This window comes from Lygodium microphyllum, chromosome 25, assembly GCF_053477565.2.
Source record: "Lygodium microphyllum isolate KBCC chromosome 25, Lygodium_microphyllum_v1.1.10, whole genome shotgun sequence".
Classification (NCBI taxonomy): Eukaryota; Viridiplantae; Streptophyta; class Polypodiopsida; order Schizaeales; family Lygodiaceae; genus Lygodium; species Lygodium microphyllum.
Window position 1 is genome coordinate 129334580 of NC_141159.1, and position 18268 is coordinate 129352847.

Consider the following 18268-nt stretch of genomic DNA (forward strand, 5'->3'; position numbering starts at 1 on the left):
ATTTATGAGTTGCTTCAGGTACATCTTCGAGCATATGTAGTTGCAATAGGGCATTCCAGAAATGTTCATTGTATTGGGAAATAGGTTTGCGATCTCTTTGTTGTAGAAGATCCCATTGCTTGATGGCTTTTTCGTGGAATTGGGGAGGAAGGAAGTTCTGCAAAAAATTCTTTTGGAAAGTCTCCCAAGTAGTGGGACAATCAACGCTCTTGCGGACCACAGTCCACCATAAAGATGCTCGGTCAACTAAATGGTTAGTGACACATTTAATTTTGTCTTTCTCAGCATATGTTTCTTTATGGAAATAATCATCAAATTGACTGAAAAAAGCAAGTACAATATTTCCATCACGTGATCCATTGAAAGTACGAAATTTGAAGTTTCTTTTACTTATCTTTGTTTCTTTGCGAATGGATTGGGCTTCAAGTGTCGCATCGATGGTACGTCTTATAAGATCTTCAGGTTGCGATCCATCTTGGTCGGTTGTGGATCATTGTAGATTGGCCAATTGAACTTGCAAAGCTTGTCGGGCTATTTGTTCCTCTTGTAGCTGCATCATAATCAAATCCAACTTTTGCTCCATTGTTGGTTTGGGTAAATCACCTTCAACCATAAGATCTTTCATAGTTTGATCAGTGTTCCTGCAAAATTCTAAAATACCTCACACATTCGAAACCTTGTTAGCGGGATGAGCGTGTCAAGATTGTGGGAGAGAAGGAAGGAGTCTCACTTGTAGCTTTCTTGCTTGCACAATGGGAGAATACACACACAGGTGGAGGTTGAAAACAATTTTCCTCTTCTTAGTTGTGTAAGCCAAAAAGAACTCTAGTACAAAGAAATAGAAGAACCCTATATATGGGTCTCAAACCAAACTCAACTAACTAGGGTGGCATACTAATTGAGCCACGAACTAGAGTAGATAAGGATAGCTGTCATCTAGCTATTATTCATGGGCGGTGTACCAACTGCATCTACAGCTAACAAGTCGGTGACATAAATGCACAACGGTCACCCTGGCATATCATGAGTGGAGCTCGACATCTCAACACTCCCCCTCGAGCTCAATCCCAATTCCTGCACACTAAGCAGGTCTCTGAACTTGCGCAGCTTCTCTGCGCCCAATGCCTTCGTAAATATGTCAGCTACCTGATCCTCTGTGCTGACATAAACTAGATCAATAAGACCTAGTAAAACCCTCTCCCACACATAGTGATAATGCACCTCAATGTGCTTTGTTTTAGCATGATAGACTGGGTTATTTGCCAAGTGTATACTACTCATGTTGTCACAATAAATGACAACTGGCCCATTTGCAGGCTGATGCATATCATAAAGTAGCTTATGCAACCAAGCTATCTCACATGCAGCCATTGCTGCACCCCTGTACTCAGCCTCTATGCTCGACAAGGCAACTGTAGGCTGTTTCTTGCTCCTCCAAGTGACTGCAGCACTCCCAAAAGAGAACACATATCCACTGGTAGATCGTCTATCAGAAATACTACTAGCCCAATTAGCATCAGTGTATCCATGCAACTGTATCTGAACCCCAGTCTCATAAAATAGTCCATACTCCAATGTGGACTTCACATACCTGAGTATACATCTAGCCGCATCCAAATACGATTTCCTTGGAGCCTGCATATACTGACTTACCAATCCAACAACATAGCTCAAATCTGGCTTGATAATAGTCATATAAATCAAACTTCCTACTATGCGTCTGCACATAGTAGGCTCTTCCAGAGGCTCACTTGCATCTGCGCTCAGCTTCACATTCTGCTCCAAAGGAACTGAAATAGGCTTACAGCCTGTCATCCCATATTTGGAAAGCATGTCCAATCCATACTGCCTTTGCAAGAGCCGTATCCCACTTGGTGATCTAATCACCTCAATGCCCAAGAAATAACGCAGCTCTCCCAAATCCTTCATCTCAAACTTCTGCTTCAATAGCATTTTCACATGAAGGATATCTTCATCATTGTCACATGTGATAATCAAATCATCAACATAGATGACAAGCATCATAATACCTTTCTCTATTTTTCTCACATAAAGTGAGAAATCTGCCTTGGAAATCTGAAAGCCAATAGTGACAAGATACTGTCCTATCTTGTCAGACCATGCTCTAGGTGCTTGCTTCAAGCCGTACAAGGCTTTCTTCAACCTGCAAACAAACTCAGGATGAACAGCATACACATAACCTGGTGGCTGCTCCATATAGACCTCTTCTTGCAAATCACCATGCAAGAAGGCGTTCTTTACATCCATCTGATATAAAGACCATCCCTTTGATGCAGCTATAGCAATGATTGCTCTTACAATTGCCATCCTTACAACCGGATTGAAAGTTTCTTCATAATCAATGCCATATGTTTGTGCATACCCCTTGACTACTAATCTTGCCTTGTATCTATTCACATAACCATTTGCATTGTGTTTCACCTTATAAACCCACTTACAACCAATTGCATTCTTATCTTTAGGCAAAGGTACCAATTTCCATGTAGCTTCCAAGGCATCCATTTCTTCATCCATGACTTTCTCCCATTTTTCTTTTCCCATGGCTTGCTCAAAAGAAGTGGGTTCTAGTTCCTATATCACTTTGACCATATAGGCATAGTGAATGGCTGTAAATCCATCATATTTCAGCCTATCCACAGGATACCTAGCTTTGGTAGACCTGTGCAAAGTAGGTTCACTCCCAGGTGCTCTAAAAAAATCCCTGGTCTTCCTTACTCCAGGTGTAACAATAGAAGGAATACCCAACTCATCATCAATGCTCTGTTCTGAGCCACTGGATTCACCATCCACATAAAAGTGACCTGCATTCACATCAAACATGGGCTGATCTACCTTCTCTTTTCCTTTTCGTGATACCTACATACCACTATCTGCATTGCTTTGAGAAGATTCTCTTGATCTCAATCTGCCTGTCCATGGCGAAGAATGTGAACCTAGAGGACGCTCTAGGTCCACTAATATCTTGTGACCTATGAATTCTATGCAGCATTACCATTTTGTGCATCTACATTATCAATCACATTTACTGGTTTATACCAGCTACTCATCTCATCAAAAACAACATCTCTGCTCACTGTAAACTTACGAGTAGAAGGGTTATAGCATCTATACCCTTTTTGCTGCAGAGAGTAACCAATAAAGATGCACTTCTCCGCTTTTGGATCCAACTTGGATCTCAACTCATCTGGCACATGAACATAGGCAATGCAACAAAAAATTTTCAAATGAGAAATATTTGGTTTCCTACCAGTATAGTACTTATTAACTACAACATCCCGCCATGGATTTCTACGAAGAAAGGACATCTCATCATTAGCTTACTCATTCCTAGGCGCTACAAAGTCAATAATGTGGACGTCCATCTCTATCCATTAGTTGATGAGCTCAAGATTTTGTGGGAGGAGGGGTTCGTCGTAGAAGATATTTCGAGATTCGAGGAGTGCTCAGGTAAGTAGGCTTCCATCCTCATTGGTGATATCTAACATAGCTCATTCAAGTTTGTGTTGACTAAATAGGGGTGTTGGGACAAGTTTGGTTATCTTAGGTTATCATGCATGTCCATTGTATGGGCCATAGTTAGACTCCCAAAGGTCACGAACCATGAAGAAGATGGTATATCAAGGACACACTGCTTTCTTGCTACAGGGTCATGAACTGAGGGAAGGATTTCTTGGATGACCTCCAATACGAATGAATGCCCACAAGCTGGTATGAGTTGAAAATGGTCCACACAGATTCACATCTAGACAAAACGTGACAGTTCTCAATTTTCTACGGGTTGTCGTATTGGACCCACTTATAGATCAACCATTTTTTGGATCCTATGCATATTTTCAAGAATGTGGGTAGCTTATTATGGGACCACATCAAAAGAAAGAGAGACACTGTATAGGCACGAATGGATTTGAAGGAGGTAGGAAATATGGAGGCTCATTAGTGCCACAATCGAGCAGTGATGGTTGCTTGCAACTACCTCGTGCTCCTTGGGTTTTGTCCACTAAAAAAAAAATGCATTATGAAGTAAATTATTAGGTCTATTGCACCCTGATAGATGATGTGTTCCCTTAGATTTGCTTTCTCCAAAGATGACCAACTAATAGGGCTAAAATTCCATGATTGGCATAAGATTCTTCATTTGTTGTAGTTTGTACGATTGATCGCGATCGCAGGATGCCTCACTCCAGAAATATGTGGGGCGATTTATAGGTTGTTGAATTTAGTGCAATGGGTCTCACAGAAGGAGATCAAGACATCCTCTATTGAGTTTGCAAGGTAGGAGCAGTGGAGACGGTCTGTCTCTTTGAGAAGTACCTACCCACCAGTATGCTCATGACACAAACTCACCTCTTGGTGCACCTTGTAGATGAAGTGGATATTGCGGGACTCGTCCATACGTGATGGATGTTCTTCTTGGAATGGTTTGTGAAAACCCTGAAAGGCTTTGTATAACAACGAGCTTTAAGGTCAGGCAAAGAGAAAATTCATAAACCTTGTTGAACTAAGGAAAGACTTTAAACTAGTTTACATAGCTAAGGACCTGAATGTGAAAGATGTGCAATGACATTGTGGCCTATTTGCCTATAATTAATCCAACCTTAAGGGTATTTAACCTCAAGTATTGGCACATACTATTTCTTTGAAATCGGATGCCAAGACTTTAAACTAGTTTACATAGCTAAGGACCTCAATGTGAAAGATGTGCAATGACATTGTGGCCTATTTGCCTATAATTAATCCAACCGTAAGGGTATTTCACCTCAAGTGTTGACAGATACTATTTCTTTGAAATCGGATGCCAAGCCTAGAACCAATGATCCTATCCCATGAATCCTTGCTACACATACCACATGAGAGAGGAGTTGAAGAACTTACCAAAAGTAGGATACATTTATGAGATTGAGCATATAGATTGGGTGTCACCCATTGTTGTGGTACTCAAGTAAAATGGGAATATTTGAGTATGCGTTAACTATAAGAAATTAAATAGTACAACCCAATGAGACCCTTATCAACAACTATTATACATGGACGATGATTAAACACATTGTAGAAAAGGAAGCTTACAACATTTTTTGGGCTCTAATCGTGTAAGTACACCCAAATGGTCAACTAATACCAAAATTGTGGACTATTTTCTTATGCTAGTGAACTAAGCAAAAGTTGTAGAATATTTATAGTTGAAAATATGTTCAAGCACCCGATTCATTTGTGTGTTATGCTCCTAGTTTTCTAATTGAAACACACTCCTAGCTGACTTTTCAATACCATACAAGACTTTGTGGCTATATGTTGAAAAGCTCCAATACTGTTTGCAAGCCACTTTGTCTTCGATTAAATATTCTTATAATTTATTATTACAATTACATGTGTATGTGTGTGTGTCTCCTTTTTTCCCCACCCCACTCCCCACACACATGCTTGCCCTCCCACTCTTGATGGATATTCTAGCCATAATTCTAAACATGTAAGCAAAATGTCCACAACTCTAAAAGAGGTACCACATACCTCATGAGCAACAATATCAAGAACAAGATATAACAACTTAATGGCTATAATAATATCTCATTTTTATGGGGCACTCTTTGGTATCTAGGCTAATGCAATGATTGTTGCTATTGGCCACTGAAGAGTAAGTAATGACGAGATCAAATATTAAGTTGTAGTCAAAGAGGGGAGAGGAAAATGGTGATGTTACAAGGTGTGACTCTCTTTTGTGGTGCTCATATGCATGATTCTAGTATTGCACAATGAAACTTCCCTATTCTTGTAGATAACAAAGCATGAAAATTTGGTTTACAAAGATGGAGTTGTAGTACATGTAATAAAATAGGAGGAATTATTATTATTATTATCTATTATTGGTAAAACTACGAGGATAGATCAAGCTACAAACAAGCCTTCTATTGGCTTTGAGTCTGGGACTACAAATTTTTTTATTCTTTTCCTTAAAATTGAGTTTCCATGTGTTCAATATCCCACTAATAATAGCATGCATTTGTGCAAAATTGGGCTATCATACTTATAGATGTAGTCTAGGTCTAAGTTTTATTTTTGGATATAAACTTCAAATCTTATTCATAAAATACAATATAGACGATAGATATCTCACTTATCTCTCAAAATTCAACATAGTTAGTAATGCATCAACATGTCTAAAGTAGAATATTAGATTTTACAAGGAGAATCTAATATATAAATATTAAAGTAATATTTTATTGCATTATGGTAAAGGGATTTAGACTTGTACCTAATACACATAAAACTTAATCGGTGCAAATAAAAAGGTCAGGCCTTCCCATGAGAATGAAAGTTAGTTTTAGTCTTCAATGAATTATTAGTTCAAAACAATTTATAAAAAAGGCAATAACAGTATGCTAAGAGATGTTGCCAAAGAGGAGGTTGTGGTGGATACAAGAAAGGTGCTAATAGGAATGCAATAGCAATTACAAGAAGAGATTAGATAATATAAGTCAAAGGAAGGGGGCTACTTCCATGAAATACTTGGATAGAGATAAGGCAAGTTCGCATTCAATTGATTACTTTCAATTGGTACCAAAGTTTGGCACTTATAAGCAACTCACAATTCACAATTTCATACAAAAAAAAAAAGACTAACTAACTTTTAAAGTCCATAGTAGTACCTTTGGGGGGAGGGGGTCACTCATGAAGATATATGTGTGTCACAAGAGTTCAACATAATGAATTTTTCAAATACCATTTTTTCACATGTTTACATCTAGAAGGATGACATGTAAAGGGGTTATTTACGGATTGAATAGAAAGGTGTGTTTTATTTTGAAAAAAAATAAAAAATAAGGTAATTACTTTCTATATCAATATTTTAGATCACTATGAGATTGCTAGTGAAAAGTGTAAGGGGAGAGGGGCACTCATAAAATAAGAAAATAAAGCTCATAGTAGCATTTTCATTCAAGATAATGGCCAACATGCAAAAACAAGACTTCTTAGGCTACTTTCAAAGTGTTGATGCCCATGAGTTCTTCATATATCATGTAGTCGATCAATGGTATCAACAAATATGTAATTGCATTGACTATGATAGAAGGGTGCATGATTTGACCTCAAAGATATTCATATTTGAAATTCAGAGCATATAAGAAAATATCATAAGGGAGAAAATAGCAATTTAATCTTCTATTCCACGTACAAAGAAGAAGCTATAACTAGTCATGGAGTTATGGAAAATCTACAAAGAGGGTGGGCCTATCCTGGCCCCACTAGCTTTGTATAATAGTTTTAAGAACCCATAGCTCAAAGAAGTCCTGTAATGAGCCTTTGTGATGATGAATACCCACAAGATGAGCATATAGTTCCATGTGAATTAAATGCTGCATAGAGAGCACATAGGCAATTGCATCAATCGGTGAATCAATAAGTGTTGAAGAAATTTAGTCACATAATCAACAAAATCCAGCTTACCCAACTATTAAGATTTTGTATGTGGATCAAATAAATCACACCTAACATTTAGGCCCATTAGATGCATAGGTTCCATTAGGGAGAGTACATACAAACTTTTACCACCCTAGTGTTATACACTGTTTAGAAGCTGGTGTGTGTAGTCGTGAGGAGCCTCCAATGCTTGTAATCTATCATTTGAATGACTCAACTTTGCAAAATTTTTTACATGTTTCCTATTCCAAGAGAGATGCAAATGACGTGTCCCCTAGATATTTCATTATCCTTTTTCTATTTGAAGATGATGACTTGCATATAAAAAAATATGAGAATGCCCTTTAACAATCTTCACACAATAGACATCATTTCTTACTTTGCTAAAATATCAAGGAGATTATTCATTGGGTTTACTGATTGCAGCATGCCTAAAGGAGTTCAACATTAAAGAAACATATCCTCCTCATTCAATGATCCAGTCTAAGGATGGAGCTATATATCTATGCACATGGGAAAATTGCAAGATGTCACTAATTCAGAAAAAGTTTTCAGTCTCAATTGTGGGCCTATGCTCTTCCATGCCATCGCTAAGTTTTTCAAACATTATGACAAGTGTCATCAGGTGAAAGTACCTATACAAAATGACAATATGGAGTTGAGACTAATGATATCATGCCAACCATTTAAAAAGTGGGGCATTTACTTCATTGGACCCATTAGCCCTATACCCTAGTACTCACAAGACAAATATATGACTAGGCTATAGCCACTAACTCCCTTATGAAATGGATTGAAACAAGAAGGACTAGGAAAAATGATGCAAGGACCATAGCTAAGTTTCTTCGGGAGAAAGTGATCTTTAGATTCAATTTCCCCATTCAACTAGTGAGCAACCAAGGCACGCACTTCATTAATGAGGTAATTATCCATATCCTATCCACCTTCTTGGTGATCCATAAAAAATAATTGCCATATTATGCATATTATCCCCAAGCCAATGGTCAAGTTGAAGTGATAAAATATATTTTGATTAGTGCATTAACTAAAATTGTCTCTACCTCATGAAGAAGCGACTAGGACCAAAAGTTGATGGCATCCTTGTGCAATTATTGAAACACCTGAAAAACAACTACCAGAAAAACACAATTAAAGTTGACCTACATAATGGATATGATTTGTTCCAAGCTTGAGGATAGCTATGCAAGAAAGATGGGATAGCAAGGAGGGATGGAATGTGACCACCTAGCAGATTGGGATGGCTATCCAAAACTTGATTCATTTCCACATATGCACTCATTTATAAGAAAGCCAAAAGAAAGGCGTGGTTTGACAAGCATGCCAAACAACATGATTTTGAAAAAGGCGACCTAATATTTCCTTATTCAATTAAAGGCTACAAGTAGAAGATGAAGCTTAGAGGTCTTGGACCCTTTCGAGTTTGTTAGATTAGCAGGACCAATAATGTGGGCCTCAAAACTTTAGATAGGGAGGACATAAGCTTCTTCAACAGAAGTTGCATTAAGAAATACTAGACACTAGCACACCCACTGCATGGGCCCCCTATGGTGTTATTGCCTATAAATATTCGGGCAGTCTCCATCACCAAGATTGACCCCAAGGATCAAGAATCCATAGTACCAACCTATTTGAGCTTGAGAATCACCACTAAGAAAAACCATGTCCTCGATGCACTAATTGATAAGGATTTAACAACAACATACTTATATATGAGGATTGGACCAAAATTGTATAGCCCTAGTATCTATTTTCTCTCAAGTTTCTCTCTGGGAGTGATTTAGGGGCCGCTACACTAGCAAGTTTGCTAAAAGGGAAATTTCCACTTTATGTAGGCTCTCTCCTATTTATATAGTGATTGTCTGGGTCCTCTTACCTGCATCATAGTTAGTTCGGGATTCAGTGCATTTGACATGGTTGACCTATGGTCTCCAAAATTTCCACATATTTGGCCAAGGAACACATCTTCACTAGTTCTTGGGCTTTCTGTTTCACAAAGTACTTTATCCAAATACGAATGTAATAGAACATGGTCTTTTAGTGGTGTCTTCCATGTGATGGCCAACATGTAGAAGGACATTGAACTAGTGTAAGTGGGATCATACTCATATTTTTTTAATGGCTCAATATTGTTTGGCATTTTCCATTATTTGAAAACCGAGTCATTCCCATTTTGATCTAAGAGTGAACAACTTTTGTAACAATGGGTGTTTAAGTTTAAGTTCACAACGGAGTAAATGGATAATGATGGGATCAAAGTTGGAGGCAATCCTAAACCTAGACCTAAGATTAGAGGCTAAGCTATTATATAGTTTGTTATCTTGTAATCACTACAACTTTGCAAATTCTCATGAAGTGACTAGGACAAAAAGTTGATGGTAGCCTTGTGGGCTTATCAAACCACCTACAAAATAGTTACCGGAAAAACACCATTCAAGTTGACCTACAGAATGAAACTAATTTGTTCCAAGCTTGAGGATAGCTATGCAAGAAACATGGGATAGTAAGGAGGGATGGAATGTGACCACCTGGAAAATTGGAATGACTATCCAAAACTTGAGTCATTGCCATATATACACTCATTGTAACGTGCCCATTTGTTCACTTGCAGGACACGTCTTAGCAGCCCATCGGGAAGAGAGTCTAGAAAGCGCTGCCCGGCACACCCAAGGAATGTCACAGGCTTTGCGATCTAGGTTTTCCCGAGTCTGTCATGAAGCGGAAGCATTCCGGCTGGTCCCATTAGGACTGATCTGAATTAGGGTTTTCCTAGTGGTCAAGTTCCTAGAACGGTAGCTAGCGTTCCAGGTGAACTACTTTACGCAGAAACATCAGGGTCGAAGTGGATTCATGCTGAACTTGGTTCAAGGAGAATGGGAAACGAGAGGAATGCAAAGCTCTACCTCTCTGCCCATAAGGCATAGTCCCATTCCGTTCCCCTAAAACAGCATAAATTGGGACTCTAGTATCCTAGATTCTAGGTCATCGTTCCTTGCTGTCAATTTCCTTCGAGAAAAGTTCCTGGCCAACCGGGACCACCCTTCCGTGGGACGGACCCATGGTCACATCCACCGCACTTTCCTTAGGGTTGCTTTAGTTGTCTAATTACCTACCACATTTAGTTCGACAAGCAAAAATAGCTTCCTTAATTAGTCAATTAATCATCGGTTCCTTCACGTAATCTTAGCACTAACATAGAAAAACAATGTCAAACAAGTTCCTTTTCAACAATTGATCTTATTTATCAGTCTTTGGAATACATCATATAATTCAGCTTGAAGGCTATTCCATAATCCGCTCGAAGGCAATCCATAATCTGCCCGAAGGCAAATCCAGCAATCCTCAGGGATTACTAATCCAAGTTTTCGCCCATAGACTAGTATGCGGGCCTCGAGATCCAATCCCAAGTCACGTCGGCCTCTTGTGCAGGACTCGAAGGCAAGGGATTTATGGCCAGAGCCCCCCTGGCACCCAAGCATCCTTTTGCTCCAAGTAGCATCCACGGAGAGACCTCTCGTGGCGGGTTCGGTCCACGTACCCGACGTGGCTAACAACCCCCTTGGATAGGGTCAGTCAGACAGTCGGGGGTAACTGATGCTGCCTCTCCCTCCAGGCCTTCAACCTGAAGTATTAATTATCTTTCCATCTTTAGTTCCTTGAGCAAGAAGTACAAACAATGCTCCTAACTGTACAAACACAATCAACCCAGTGGTTGTTTATTTGGCCAACTGCTAAGGTGTGAATCCTTCTCTCCGAATGCGTCCAACATTTGATCCGGGATCAATTACGACTTGGCAAGATCCCCAAGGGTTTCGTTATTTGTTTACCCTTTTATCCTTGGGTTAGGGTTTATACCCTATTACCCAAATTAGCAAACACCTTAGGTTCCTTAAACTAAGATAGTAAATCCTGGACAACCTCGTCGCCCTAACTTGATTGGTCAATTTCTTGCTAGACGGTACACAACTTCCCTAATTTGGCAAATTGACCTCAAGGGAAGGTGATGTAGCAGGATGACTACTCATCCTCTTGCAAATTAAACTTGTACGTGGAACATACCAATCTTGTTCCAAGGAGTGGCAAATCTATCTTGTGATTTAAACACAACGCCATGCGACGTTGCAACTTGTTGCACGAGACAAGTGTCGCACCTAACTTGTGGGATCATTTCTCCCATCAAACGACGTTCCTTGGTCAAGAAATACGTTTGTTCAAGATGTAGGGTTTGGGATGTCTTCTTGACCCAACCCAACCCTAACCTTACTAGGCCGATAATGTTTGGCCCTAGGGTTTCTAAATACAAACGGAAGTCTAGTATTTGGTCAATTGATCCTTGGGGTAAAACCCTAGATCGTTCTTGCATTTAACTAACCCTAACATTCCTTGAATGTGGGTAGGATCTTTAGGATTGAAAATATTAAGTTGGTTTGCCGAGTACGATACTAGGTAGAATTTTTAACGCGGCTTAACTCTACCTAGAGCATTGAGTTGATCATGGCTTAAGTTACACCTTTGCAAGCAAATTACCTAATCGATCTAATAGTCTTGTGTCAAGAGGTGATCTCTTCTTAGAGATGCTAATAAATTTTCCAAAAAAAGATGTAAATAATTTCAAAATACAACATTCCATGAAAGTATGCGGTTCATAGAGTTTTCCCTTCTATGCAACTATGAGATTTACGATGACCATTTCTTTTCCTTGCCTAAACTATAATGATTGACAATTTAGGGCATACTCGTATAAACCCTACGTTGAATTTCAGCAAGAACTATGCGTATAAGGCCTTCGCTTAATGCATTTCCGTCCTACAGCATTTAACCCAACCTAGGATGTAATTAACATCGCATGCAATATGCACAATACATAAATCCCTTTTATGCAATGCAACTACTTGGACAACATCTAATGGACGTCAATGATTATCTCGTATGAATCACAACTAGGAGATTACTATCTAAATGCATTATGCGCCGTTTCTTTTTTGCGAGGAAATCAAGGATGCATTTGGACAATTCCTCCTTTTAACCTATGCAATATGTGTTTGGAATTACAAGTTGGAAGTGCAAGCATTTTTCAAAGGCATGACATGCACTAACTTCGTAAATGAATGGATAATTGCATTTAAAATTTCCAAATATATTTAACTCGATTACGTGTATTAAAGACATGCTTAAATGCATTCTTTCCATGCGAGATCAATTTCTAAGGACATGGGCATTGACGTTCGGGGTGTTATCCACAAGCGAACTCGGAGTAGAAGCTCCCGCATGTGCGCCTCTCGCCATTTTCTTGGGAGCCATTGATGAATTCAAATCCCGGCTCAGCAACTTCCTCCTGGGTCCTTTACGGGTTACAAATCCCTCTTCGACTGAGTATTTCTCCTCTGCGCAGCAGACGTCCTTTACAGAATGTGGTTTTAAGAAAAACCCGCAATGCACGGGAGAACATGCTTTATGGAAGCTCTAATTTAGAAGCTCCCAAAGAAGCTTCTAAGCTTCTGTCTTTGACAGAAATGTGGAGAGAGAATGAAGTGATGGAGGAGATGATGATTAGTATAATGATGGAGATGATGATAATAATGATGATGATGTTGGTCGTGGTGATAAAGGCGGCATGGCGCCTGGCGGCAACGGGCTGGGGGCGACAGCAGCACGGCATGAAGGTAGCGATGGTCGGTAGCACGACAGCTTCCTTCTCCCTTTCCTACCCCCCTCAAGCCTAAGGGGGGTTCATATAGTGTGTAGGGGGGGGGGGGTATGTTGAGATATCGAGCTCCACTCGTGATATGCCAGGGTGACCGTTGTGCATTTATGTCACCGACTTGTCAGTTGTAGATGCGGTTGGTACACCGCCCATGAATAATAGCTACATGATAGCTATTCTTATCTATTCTAGTTCGTGGCTCAGTGAGTATGTCACCTTAGTTAGTTGAGTTTGGTTTGAGACCCATATATAGGGTTCTTCTATTTCTATGTATGAGAGTTCTTTTGGCTTACACAACTAAGAAGATGAAAAACTATTTTCAGCCTCCACCCTTGTGTGTATTCCCCCATTGTGCAAGCAAGAAAGCTACAAGTGAGACTCCTTCCTTCTCTCCCACAATCTTGACATGGTATCAGAGCCTTGTTCGTGGTAAGGAGCTCAAGAAAGCAAGCCAAGCTCGCGGTGTTCTGGTAAGAGGAGCATTGTTGCTTTCATTTTCTGTTTTGGGAGCATATCTCTGCAGGTAGCACAGCCGAAAATTGCAAGAGTGCATTGTCTCAAGTTGAGACACCCTTCGCGGTGAAGCAAGAGGGCAATATATGCTGCGGGATAGGGCTTTAGCCCTTGGCGACCCTGTTTTTTGATTTGAGGCCATTTCGGGGCCTGTTTTGGAGGCAGAAGTTTTCTGCACACACTCAGGAAAAGGCCCTGTTTTATGCTGTGCGACCAGTGTTCTACAAATCGGTGAAAAGTTACCACAGAAATTGCATCGTATGCTTGTGTGCAGAGACATTGGGAGTTAAGAATCATCCTTGATTCTTGTTTATGCAAAATCGTCATTAGGAAGTGACTGTGTGGTTAAATACCACTTTCGTCAGTTTTGCAGATTTGCCCTTGTGAGGCTGAAGCTGTGTTCTTTGCAGTGAATGATTTTTTTGCAGTATTCTGTAATGGCGTCTGATTCTCTTTCACAGATTGTAACTGAAAAGCTTGACAAGAACAACTTCCAAGCATGGAAGTTTAGAATGACGAATTTCCTTATGGGAAAAGGATATTGGGAATTTGTTGCAGGAAATGAAGAAGAACCAGTTCTTCCCGATGTTCCCAATCAACAGCAAATGCAGGCATTCAAAGCATGGCATGAGAGAGCCAGGAACGTTATGTACTGGATGTCTATCAGTATTTCAGACTCTATGATTGTGCATATTCAGGATGCAAGTATGCCAAAGGAGGAATGGGATACTTTGTCAAAAATGTATAGCACAAATACATAAGCCAGGAAAATGCAGCTCAAGCAAGAGTTGCACAATGTGCAAAGAGAAAATATGAGCATCAACGACTACCACATGAAGGTGAAGAAGATTGCAGATGCACTTGCTTCCATTGGGTCGCCAGTGGAAGATGATGATTTAGTTTCTGTGACCTTGAATGGTCTAGGAAAGGATTATGCACAGTTCCGAACATCCATTTCTGTCCGTGAAAGATTTCCTGATTTTGAGGAGTTGATTCCTCTTCTAATTTCTGAGGAGCAGAGAAATGGTGGTGCATCTTCTTCAGGAGGAACTTCAAAAGAAGCTGTCTTCTACTCAAATGCTGGAAGAGGTAGAGGCAGAGGTAGAGGAGGCCGATTTGGAGGCCGTGGTAGAAATCAGAATATGCAGCAAACTCAAGAAAACCAGTCCTATGGAGGAGGACGTGGTAACTCTAGAGGCAGGGGGAGCCAAAGAGGTCGTGGTGGATGGCAAAGAGGCCAAAATGCAAACAGTAATGTTGAATGCTACTACTGTGGTAAAATGGGTCATATGGCTAAAGACTGCTATAAAAAGCAGAATGACATCATGAATGGAAAACTGCAACAAGGGAATTATGCATCTTCTAGTAGACAGGGTGACGACAGAAATGAGCATTTGTTTATGGTGTAGCACATGAACAATTCTGTGACAAGTGCAGAAGAAAGCAATGATGTATGGTACATTGACTCAGGTGCATCAAACCACATGACAGGTCATGCGGAATGGATGGAGGATGCAAGGAAAATGGAAAAACCAGGATTTGTGGAGACTGGTGATGATACTGCACATCCTATTGTGCAGATTGGAAAAATTCCTTTTTCTATGCAGGATGGGAAAAAGAAATACCTGTCCGATGTATTTCATTTCCCGAATATCACCAAGAATTTGGTTTCTGTTGGTCAAATGGTTGAGCAGGGCTTGCAGGTCAGATTTAATCCTCATGAATGCTTTGTTGAGGATATGAAAAATAAAGGTCGCTTGATAGCAAAAGGAAAGAAGAAGGGCAGAATGTTTACGTTGGATGCAGACATGTCTGAATTGAGTGCAGCAATGTTTGCACATGGGACCGGTGTAGTTGCAGATATTGATATCTGGCATAAATGCATTGGTCATGTTAATGTACAACGACTTAAATCAATGCAAGCCCAAAATATTGTTGCAGGATTGCCTAAATTCAAGGTTGCAGAAATGCATAAGGTATGTGAAGCCTACCAATTTGAAAAACATGCAAGGAAACCATTTCCTAGACATGTTCAAGAGAGTGAGAAGCCATTGGAATTAATCCACTCTGATGTGTGGACTACTAAAGCTGCATCTCTTGGAGGCTGTCATTATTTTGTCACTTTTATTGATGACTATAGCAGAAAAGTTTGGGTGTATTTCATGAAAAAGAAAAGTGAAGTTTTTGGGCATTTCAAAACTCTTAAAGCTATGGTTGAAAAAGAAACAGGTCTGCAAATAAAATGCCTAAGGTCAGATGGAGGGGGAGAGTACCTCTCAAATGAGTTTGCAAGGTTCCTGCAGGAGCATGGCATAAAGCAGCAATATTCATGCAGTCATACCCCACAACAAAATGGAATTGCAGAAAGGAAAAACAGGCATATTGGAGAGGTATCTCGCGCCATGCTCAATGAAAAAGACTTGCCAGATTTTTATTGGGCTGAGGTAGTTGCTACAGCAGTCTACATAATGAACAGGACTCCCACTACAACAATACATGGGATGACTCCAGAGGAGACGTATACTGGTAGGAAACCAGATATTTCTCATTTGAAATTTTTTGGTTGCATTGCCTATGTACATGTGCCAGATGAGTTGAGATCCAAGTTGGATCCAAAAGCTGAGAAGTGCATCTTTATTGGTTACTCTCTGCAGCAAAAAGGGTATAGATGCTATAACCCTTCTACTCGTAAGTTTACAGTGAGCAGAGATGTTGTTTTTGATGAGATGAGTAGCTGGTATAAACCAGTAAATGTGATTGATGATGTAGATGCACAAAATGGTAATGCTACACAGAATTCACAGCAGCAGTCACAAAATATTATTGGACCTGGAGCGTCCTCTAGCAGTGGTTCACATTCTTCGCTATGGACAGGCAGATTGAGATCAGGAGAATCTTCTCAAAGCAATGCAGATAGTGGTATGCAGGTATCATGAAAAGGAAAAGAGAAGGTTGATCAGCCCATGTTTGATGTGAATGCAGGTCACTCTTATGTGGATGGTGAATCCAGTGGCTCAGAACAGAGCATTGATGATGAGTTGGGTATTCCTTCTATTGTTACACCTGGAGTAAGGAAGACCAGGGATGTTTTGAGAGCACCTGGGAGTGAACCTATTTTGCGTAGGTCTACGAGAGCTAGGTGTCCTGTGGATAGGCTAAAATATGATGGATTTACAGCCATTCACTATGCATATATGGTCAAAGTGATACATGAACCAGAACCCACTTCTTTTGAGCAAGCCATGGGAAAAGAAAAATGGGAGAAAGCCATGGATGAAGAAATGAATGCCTTGGAAGCAAATGCTACATGGGAATTGGTACCTTTGCCTAAAGGTAAGAATGCAATTGGCTGTAAGTGGGTTTATAAGGTGAAGCACAATGCAGATGGTTCTGTGAACAGATACAATGCAAGATTAGTAGTCAAGGGGTATGCACAAACATATGGCATTGACTATGAAGAAACATTCAGTCCAGTTGCAAGGATGGCAACCGTAAGAGCAGTCATTGTTATGGTTGCATCAAAGGGATGGTCTTTACATCAGATGGATGTAAAGAATGCATTCTTGCATGGTGATTTGCAAGAAGAGGTCTATATGGAGCAGCCACCAGGTTATGTGCATGCTGTTCATCCTGAGTTTGTTTTGCAGGTTGAGGAAAGCCTTGTATGGCTTGAAGCAAGCACCTAGAGCATGGTCTGACAAGATAGGACAGTATCTTGTCACTATTGGCTTTCAGATTTCCAAGGCAGATTTCTCACTTTATGTGAGAAAAACAGAGAAAGGTATTATGCTACTTGTCATTTATGTTGATGATTTGATTATGACAGGTGACAGTGATGAAGATATTCTTCATGTGAAAATGCTATTGAAGCAGAAGTTTGAGATGAAGGATTTGGGAGAGCTACGTTATTTCTTGGGCATTGAGGCGATTAGATCACCAAGTGGGATACAGCTCTTGCAGAGGCAGTATGGATTGGACATGCTGTCCAAATATGGGATGACAGGCTGTAAGCCTATTTCAGTTCCTTTGGAGCAGAATGTGAAGCTGAGCACAGATAGAGGTGAGCTTCTGGAAGAGCCTACTATGTGCAGACGCATAGTAGGAAGTTTGATTTATATGACTATTACCAAGCCAGATTTGAGCTATGCTGTTGGATTGGTAAGTCAGTATATGCAGGCTCCAAGGAAACCGCATTTGGATGCGGCTAGACGCATACTCAGGTATGTGAAGTCCACATTGTAGTATGGACTATTTTATGAGATTGGGGTTTAGATACAGTTGCATGGATACACTGATGCTGATTGGGCTGGTAGCATTTCTGATAGACGATCTACCAGTGGATATGTGTTCTCTTTTGGGAGTGCTGTAGTCACTTGGAGCAGCAAGAAACAGCCTACAGTTGCCTTATCCAGCATAGAGGCTGAGTACAGGGGCGCAGCAATGGCTGCATGTGAGGTAGCTTGGTTGCATAAGCTACTTTATGATATGCATCAGCCTACAGATGGGCCAATTGTCATTTATTGTGACAACATGAGTAGTATACACTTGGCAAATAACCCAGTCTATCATGCTAGAACAAAGCACATTGAGGTGCATTAT